Source organism: Phoca vitulina, unplaced genomic scaffold, assembly GCF_004348235.1.
Source record: "Phoca vitulina isolate PV1807 unplaced genomic scaffold, GSC_HSeal_1.0 scaffold77, whole genome shotgun sequence".
NCBI classification, from domain to species: Eukaryota; Metazoa; Chordata; class Mammalia; order Carnivora; family Phocidae; genus Phoca; species Phoca vitulina.
The window spans coordinates 625,710-635,111 of record NW_022589780.1 but is presented as its reverse complement, the minus strand read 5'-3'; the positions used below and the strand labels follow the sequence as shown (position 1 = coordinate 635,111).

The 9,402-nt window shown below is 41.2% G+C and overlaps 1 pseudogene; it reads left to right on the top strand.

The window, feature by feature from the left end:
- The first annotated feature begins 217 nt into the window (after positions 1 to 217).
- Positions 218 to 326, top strand: LOC116625403 (annotated as a pseudogene).
- Positions 327 to 9,402: the final 9,076 nt, after the last annotated feature.

Genomic DNA, 9,402 nt, shown 5'->3' with positions numbered 1-9,402 from the left:
AACAAGTGTTGGCAAGGATGGGGAGAAAACTGTGGTGGGAATGTAAAATGGTGTGACTGCTTTAGAAAACCGTGTAACAGTTCCTCAAAAGGTTAATCATATAGTAACCATATATGACCCAAAAAGTGGAAACAACTCTAAAATGTCCATCAACTGATAAACGAGATAAGTTACTGTGAAACTGAATAAGGAAACCTCATTTAAAATGCAGTCATGTGTGCTTGCTTCAGCAGCACATATACTAGAACTTGGAACGATATAGAGAAGATTAGCACAGGCCCCTGCTCAAGGATGACCCGCAAATTCGTGAAGCGTTCCATATTTTATTTTTAAAAATGAAATGAAACGAAATGAAATAAAATAAAATTAAATTAAATTAAAAACTGTCAGGAGGCCAGAAGGGGGAGCTCTCATGCCACACCACTCCTTGTACCCCTTTGCAGACCCAAGGGTAAGAAACTTACTTTACTATCCCAGCAGGATGGAGGAAGATCTTTTCCTTGCCCAGCAACAGCCCAGGCAGTGAGAGACTATTACAACTCAGCCAATGAAAAGCCACTACACTTCAAACTCCCAGTTTACTCCAGTGGACTTTTTGTTTATAAGAGCCCCTCCCAGCACCCCCCTTTTCTTTATAATAGAGCAGTCCTCGAGGTCCTTTGTTCTCCCAACTTGCCTGTGGCTTTTGCTAGAGCTGGCTTGTCCCGAATTGCAATTCCTCTGCTACTCCCAACTAAACCCCTTTTGCTGGTACAATAACTGGCTATTTTACTTTTAAGATTGACAGTGCATTCATACAATGGAATACTATTCAGACATAAAAAGGCATGAAGTAAGTACTGATAGATGCTACAACATGGATGAACCTTGAAAACACTATGCTAAGTGAAAGAAGCCAGGGCAAAAAGCCACATATTGTATGATTCCATTTATATGAACTATCCAGAGTGGGCAAATCCACAGAGACAGAAAGTAGATTATTGGTCACTGGGGGCCTAGTGGAAGGAGAAGTGGAAAGTGACTGCTCACCAGTACGGAGTTCCTTTTTGGTGTGAAACATATGTTCTGGAATTAGATAATGGTCACAGTTGCATAACCTTGTGAATATACTAAAAAATACTGAGTTATATACTTTAAAATGGTGGGTTTTATGGTATGTGAATTACATCTCAATAAAAAAAACACTAATGCTAAATGAAAGCATCCAGATGCAAAAGGCTATATAGTGTATGATTCCACTCATACGAAATCTCTAGAAATGCAAGTCAATAGAGACATAAAGCAGATTAGCGGTTGCTTGGAGCTAGGAGTGGGAAAGGAGAATGACTGAACAGGGTATAAGAGATCTTGTAGCCTGATGGAAATATTCTAAAATTGGATTGTGGTCATGGTTGCACAATTATATAAATTTACTAAAAATCACTTTAAATACATGAATTTTATGCTATGTAAATTATACCTCAATAAAGCTGTTGCTAAAAAAGAAAATATAAATAAACTAGAGCTTCTTAGAGAAATGGCAGGTTTGGGGCAAGAAATATACATGTAAGCTTTGTGCCAGAAATCAAGCAAGTATGGAACCCTAATGAGTAGTGTCAGAGGGATATAGGAGGCAAAGCTCTGGTAAAATATAGGATGATTCGAGCATTAACAAGAATAATGAATGCAATCAATTGAAACCCATTGAATACATTAAAAAAACATGAGTTCACAATGATAGAGAACAAACACAATTCATTAGATATCACTGAAAATAACTAGGGCACCAACTCTTTATTCTGAAAATTGCCAGTCAAATCCAAGATCAAGAATTAAGCATTTCTCTTGCTTTCCCTTTAAAGGTAATCCAATAGCCATAGTTGATGACAGAAAGTTTACTTTCAGAAACTAACTAATGTAGAAGATAAAATTAGGAAATCACCATTTTGAACCTCCCAGTAAAATAATTAATTTTGTCAATAATCATCAATGGATTAGACCATTAGCTAAAAGATTGATGGAAAACATCATAATGAAGGAATTAGGTATCACCTGTTCATTAATAGATATGTGCCTCCAGATGTGATTCAAAGTGAATTACACAGCAACTTCTGTGAAGTATTCTTGACCAAAAAAAAAAAAAAAAAAAGTTGAATCTGTGTATCATCAAGCTTCTAAAGCTAACGTCCATTATAGACAAATATGGAGTACAGAGGAACAAAGTAAATGACAGTATAAGAAAGCAAACAGACAAATCCACAATGTGGGATTTTCTATAGGACAACTGACCCACTTTCTGCAATAAGCCCATGGCTTGAAAAAGAAAAAGTGAGGTGAAGACTGCTTTAGACTAAGAAAGACTTAAGAAATAATAACTATCTTGCATAACTGAAACTTTATACCCCTTGACCAACTTTTTCTCCATTCCCCCTCTCCTCTTTGATTGTGGAGAATATTTCACAAATATATCAAATCACCAAGTTACACACCTTTAAATACATACAAGTTTGAATTGTCAGTTAGACTTTATTTTAGTCTGTCCGGGCTGCTATAACAAATTACCATACATTAGGTGGCTTATAAACAACAGAAATTTATGTCTCACAGTTCTAGGGGCAGGGAATTCTAAGATCAGGGCACTGGCAAATTAAGTGTCTGGTGAAAGCCTACTTCTTGGTTCATAGATGACTCTCTCTCTCTCTTTTTAAAATTCTATTTATTTATTTGAGAGAGAGAGCAAGAGAGATCACAGAGGGAGAGGGAGAAGCAGACTTGCCACTGAGTGGAGAGCCCGACGCAGAGCTGGATCCCAGGACCCGGAGATCATGACCTGAGCCTAAGGCAGACGCCTAACCGACTGAGCCACCCAGGAACCCCCAACAAATTTTTAAAAAGAAAGAAAGGACAGAAAAAGAGAAAAAAAGAGATAGCTGAAACTCGTTCAGCTAAATCTTGATAATAATTGAATGTGGTTAATGGGTATAGGAGGGCTCATTTTCACTATTTGCTTTACCTGTGAGTACATTTGAAAATACTTAATAATTTTTTAAATTCACAAATCTGACCATGTCACTTCCAAGCATAAAAACCCTTCAGTGGTTCCCCAGGGTTCACAGTCACAAAGTTCAAATCTACAACAGGGTCTAAAAAGCCCTCCATAACATGGCCCCCAACCTCATCACTTACCGCTCCCTCAATTCCAGCCACTAAACTATTTCACACCTCCAGCCTCTGCATCTACTGTTTCCTCTGTCTTTATTAGCACACTTCTTCCCACACCTTTCTGGCCTGAGAAGAGCTTTCTGATTCCAACACAGGTCTCCTCTGTGAGGCCTTCCTTGACCTCCAATATTTAGTCTACTTTGGTGTTTGAACCTTATTCTCCTAGTACATACTGTCTGGGTTCCGATCTGCAACCTTTAGAGTCTTTACTTAGGTTTGAACTCCTGTACCCAGGACTCCTGTTACTAGGATTCCTAGAGCCTTAATACCTAGTCCTTCCATGGCTCTCGCTGCCCCCTTTCCCACTGACAGACCTCAGAGTCACTGCCACTGGGCACAACACTTAAGGAGGCACTCATTCTCAGGTTCAAGCAAGTGTAGGATGGGCACTACAGGCCCCTCATTTGTCTCACCCTAGTCCTGGCCCTGGTCCTTCCTCAGACCTTACAGTCCTAGCATTAAAGTCCTTTCTCTTATCATTTACCACTCTCAGCTTGGTTTCATTCACTCACATCCACCTAACTCCCCTTTAATACTTGGCATACTGGAAAATGTGCCTCTCTCCATCTGCAAGCAGAAAATTTGCTCTGGTTGTGGTCCCTGGTTGCTAAGTGTAAGAACAGTGCTGGTATTACACCAGTCACAAACATGGAAATAGCTTAAATCCTTAGTGGAATTAGATAGACATAAGAACAAGTATCATCAAATCCTAAAAGCTCTTGAAAGCACTCAGCACATCCCTTCAAACCACCATTAAGTATCCATCTACCTTTACTTCCTCTAATTAAGACTGCCTTTCTCTCAAGTACTAGCACTTAAGTTAAACTTTAAAAACTTATTCAACTGTACTTTAATAGCTAATACTACAAAAATATTTTCTATGTTTCATTGCTTATGTGTAGTGTTTCATTTTTGTTGTGGGTTAAGTAGGTTTTCATCTGCTATTCTGGAACTATAACTACCACTTATAAATGGTTTCTCTGATAAAATTGTCCAAAACTCTAAATTGCTAATTTAAATAAACTTAAAACATACAACCACAAAAGAATTAAACATTTACCTTTCCAATCATGTACAGACTGTATTTTAGGGTACCAAATAGATCTAGTCAATAAGGAAAATTCTTTTATTTTATTTTTTTAATTAACATATAATGTATTATTTGTTTCAGGGGAATAAGGACAATTCTTTACAAAAGAATTCCAGCGGGGCACCTGGGTGGCTCAGTGGGTTGAGCGTCTGCCTTTGGCTCGGGTCATGATCCCAGGGTCCTGGGATTGAGTCCATCGTCAGGCTCCCTGCTCAGCGGGGAGTCTGCTTCTTCCTCTGCCCCTACCCCCCCCATTCATCCGTACTCTCTCTCTCCCCACCCCTCTCTCGCAAAAATAAATAAAATCTTTAAAAAAATAAAAAGAATTCCAGCTAATGGCTACAGAAGAGATTACAGGACTAGAAAAATCACCAGTTTGAAACCCCTTATGAAAGAGCTGATTCAAATGATGATCATCAATGGACGCTAAAACCAACAGGAGAAAGACAAATAAGGAAGGAACTTTACAATGGAAGAACTAAGAGGTCACCAATCTGCACTCACCACTCAATCACACCATCACTAAAAGTGGAACAACCAGACATTGGAATAGCATCTGTGAAGGTTTGGATTCAAGAGGAAAAGAGTGCAGCATTCTCCAAGAATGGAAAACAGAGTTTAGAATCACTGAGATAGAGTTTGGATAAATGGAGCTGAGGCAGGAGCAAGACGTAGGGCCTTGTAAGCTATGCAAAGAAATTTGGACTTTCTCTCAATGGGACTAGGAAGTCACTGAAGGGTGTGTTTTACAAAGTGCTTGCCAGGGGCACCTGGGTGGCTCAGTTGGTGAGCGTCTGCCTTTGGCTCAGGTCCGGATCCCGGGGCCCTGGGATCGAGCCCCACGTCGGGCTCCCTGCTCAGCAAGGAGCCTGCTTCTCCCTCTCCCTCTGCCTGCCTCTCCCCCTGCTTGTGCTCTCTCTCTCTCTCTCTCTGTCAAGTGAATAAATAAAATCTTAAAAAAAAAAAGAAAGTGTTTCCTGGCTATAGTATGGAGAATGATTTGGGGGTAGGAGAGAGTGGACAGATAGATGAATTAAGAGACAGTGCAATACTTCAGGTGAGAGGTGATGGTGGCCTGGATTAGGGTAGTGGCAGTAGGAATAGAGAGAAGTATATGGATTCAATGCATATTTAGCAAATGTTCCCAAAAGGATTTGATGGTAGAATAACTAGAGGGAGGGTGATATGAAGGTTTTAGGCTTGGGCAACTGAGTTGACAGTGGTGCCATCCAGTAAGATAAAAAAAACACAAGAGGATTCCTATGCACATAGGCAGATACATACGCAGAGTCTGAAGCTCAGGAGAGAGGTCTGGGTTGGACATACATTTGTGTGAGGGGAATGTATAGGAAACAGTTGAAGCCATGGGAATGGGTAAGATGACCCTAATAAAAAAAATAGCAAAGCATAACGCATGTCCCTGGAGCCCCTTATCTTCACCCCTAGCAATCTCAGGCCAACAGCAGAAAAGAAGCCAGATCAGTGAATTCAAGAGTAGGCAGTGAGGGCCCACACCCAGCATGGGCCCACAGCGGGTCAGACTATATGAAGGGGAAGAAGATGAGATAACAGGGACTGAAGGAGAATATGAATTTGTAGAGATAGCACTTGGGGTACCTGGGTGGCTCAGTCAGTTTAGCACCCGACTCTTGGTTTCGGCTCAGGTCATGATTTCATGGGTTGTGGGATTGAGCCCCGCATCGGGCTCCACACTAAGTGGGGAATCTGCTTAAAGATTCTCTTCCTCTGCTCCTTCCCCCACTCACACATGCTCTCTCTCTAAAATAAAATAAATCTTTAAAAAAATTACATAGCATTCATCCATGCTGTCCAATCAACCCTTTACTATATTGTCTTATGTTGATTCAAGAAATGCTTCACACGTATGTCTAATCTTCTCAGTAAAACCGTAAACTCCTCATGAAGCTTTTTAAAAAAATTCCTTTCTAGGGGCACCTGGGTGGCTCAGTCGGTTAAGCGGCTGCCTTCGGCTCAGGTCATGATCCCGGAGTCCTGGGATCGAGCCCCACGTCGGGCTCCCTGCTCGGTGGAGAGTCTGCTTCTCCCTCTCCCTCTGCCTGCCTCTCTGCCTACTTGTGCTCTCTCTCTATCTCTCTGTCAAATAAATAAATAAAATCTTTAAAAAAAAAATTTTCTTTCTATACCTCACTATACGTACAGAAGTCAAGGAGCTGTTTAAGATCAGGAGGCTTAGTTGTTGACTACAGAAGAACAACCTCTTAGGTAGGCAGTGTCTTTGTGGTCAAGCATCACAATGGTCAATGGTATGGTGCTCAGTCAAACCAGCCATTCTGACAATTGGCTGGATTATATGCCAATGTATTGATTTACAAAGGGAAACAAGTTTATCTCAAAGATCAGGACATGATCATCTGTACAGGGCAGTCTCTCTAGGGGAGAAGGCATATTCAGTGGGCCAGACTATATATTAAAAGGTTGATTTGGGGCACCTGGGTGGTTCAGTCAGTTGAGTGTCTGCCTTCAGTTCAGGTCATCATTCCGGGGTCCTGGGATCCAGCCTGGTGTCAGGCTCCTTGCTCAGCAGGGAGCCCTCTTCTCCCTCTTCTTCTGCCCCTCCCCCCTGCTTGTGCGCTCCCTCTCTTTCTCAAATAAATAAATAAAAATTTTTTAAAAAGTAAAAGATTCATTTGTGAACACATTTTTTTTTTTTTTTTTGAAAGAGAGAGAGCGCACTCAGGTAGAGGTGAGGGAGGGACAGAAGGAAAGAGAGAGAGAGAATCCTAAGCAGGCTCCACACCCAGTGTGGGCCCACCTGGGGCTCAATCTCACAACCCTGAGATCACAACCCGAGCTGAAATCCAGTCAGACCCTTCACTGACTGAGCCACCCATTCGCCTGTGAGCACATTTTTAAAACAAGAGGAGTTTATATCTGTAAAGGATATATGCCCACCAAATTATACAAACCTGACAAACTCTCTCTACTCAAGATATTTCTATAAAAAGCCTACCTAACCAGGGGCACCTGGGCGGCTCAGTCGGTTAAGCGTCTGCCTTCGGCTCAGGTCATGATCCCAGAGTCCTGGGATCAAGCCCCGCATCGGGCTCCCTGCTCAGCGGGAAGCCTGCTTCTCCCTCTGCCTCTGTCATTCCCCTGCTTGTGTTCTCTCTTGCGCTCTCTCTCTCTCTGACAAATAAATAAACAAAATCTTAAAAAAAAAAAAAAAAAAAAAGCCTACCTAACCAGAATGGGGGCAAGAGAATTGGTGAAAGGAAACTTATTCTTACTTGTAATGTTTTTAATATTTTTAAAAAGAAGAAGTATTCACATATTACCTATGTAATTAAAAATAAACAACAAAAAGAACCCCCAGAAAAGGCTAAAGAAACAATATAGCATTCTTTCCCTTTCCAGGCTCCTTGCAGATAACAACCCTTTACCCTTCTATTCACACAACACTATCTCAGATGGAGAAGTTATAAGGCCATTGAATAACTTAGGATTTCTTTGCATTATTACATTTCATTCTCTTCTTCCTGAGACTACACTCTCTGGTCTTTGATGAAAACTTGAAAAATAACCTAGTTAGGGCACCCGGGTGGCTCAGTTGGTTAAGCGACTGCCTTCGGCTCAGGTCATGATCCCGGAGTCCCGGGATCGAGTTCCGCATCGGGCTCCCTGCTCCGCGGGAAGCCTGCTTCTCCCTCTGACCCTACCCCCTCTTGTGCTCTCTCTCTCACTCTCTCTCTCTCAAATAAATAAATAAAATCTTAAAAAAAAAGAAAAGAAAAATAACCTAGTCTCATTAAAAGAAAACTTAGAAGCTCCTTCTTAGGGTAGGTTAATTCTGTATGTGTATGTTTTCCAATAGCTACTTTTATCCAATACATTTAATTTTACTTCATTTTAAGACAATGACCTTTTCCAATCCTTATTTGCAATTCTGAGAGCACTTTTCTATAAGGCACCTTTCCTCCTTTTTAATAAGGTGTATAAGTATTTGCTGACTGATATAGCAGATTTAAAAAGAAGGGTGCATTAATAGGAGGTTTTGTCAGGCAGAAATTTGAAGCTTGAACTAGTTGACCCCTAAAGTTCCTTAGATTCAATGAAGGTTCTATGATTAAGGTAGAATAGCCTAGGGTCTCTGAAACATTTTTCTTTGCCTCTGGCACCAAGGAGGACATATACTGAGCAAGACTGGCCAATTTCCACTCAAGAATAAGTTTGGACTTTGTGAAAGACCCCCATCTTACAATAAACAAGCCTTTGCTTATTGCCGCAAGGGGAGCGGCAGGCAGAGGGAGAAGCAGAGCCCCCGGTGAGCAGGGAGCCCGATGTGGGACTTGATCCCAGGATCCTGGGACCATGACCTGAGCTGAAGGCAGACGCTTAACCAATGGAGCCACCCAGGCGTCCAATAAACAGGCCTGTCTATGATCTTGAAGCACTAACCCTATGAAAAAACTAGCAATTGGATCTATTTTTTGTATTGTGACAGGTCTGTTTGTTCAGATCCTATATACAACAGCAGCTGAAGGTAGATGAATAGCAGCAACCCTTATTTGGTGGATTGACTTAAACATGAGAGAAAGTCTCAGGTCAGGCTGAGAAGATTTGAGCTCTACCCTGCCTTTTTTAAATATAATATGAGGATAACTATTTTTTTAAGATTTTATTTATTTATTTGAGAGAAAGAGCGAGAGAGCACAAGCAGGGGGAGTGGCAGAGGGAGAAGCAGGCTCCTCACTGAGCAGGGAGCCTGACATGGGGCTCGACCCCAGGGTCCTGGGATCATGACCTGAGCCAAAGGCAGATGACCAACCGACTGAGCCACCCAGGTGCCCTTCTTGATATTTTTATATAGTTACTTGTATGAAGACACTAATGGCATACTAATCAAATTTGCAAATGACAAACTGGAAAAGATAGCTAGTATACCGGATGGCATTCAAGATTCAAAATAAGCTTGACAAAGGAATAATAGGCTAAATTTAACAAGTCAAAAAGAAAGAGATCAAGACTTGTCCTAGGTCCTAAAACACAACTGTGCAAGTACCAAGTGGATGAACACAGCCACAGAGTTAAAGTCTTATAGATTTCAACTAACTATAGGCTCACCGTAAGTC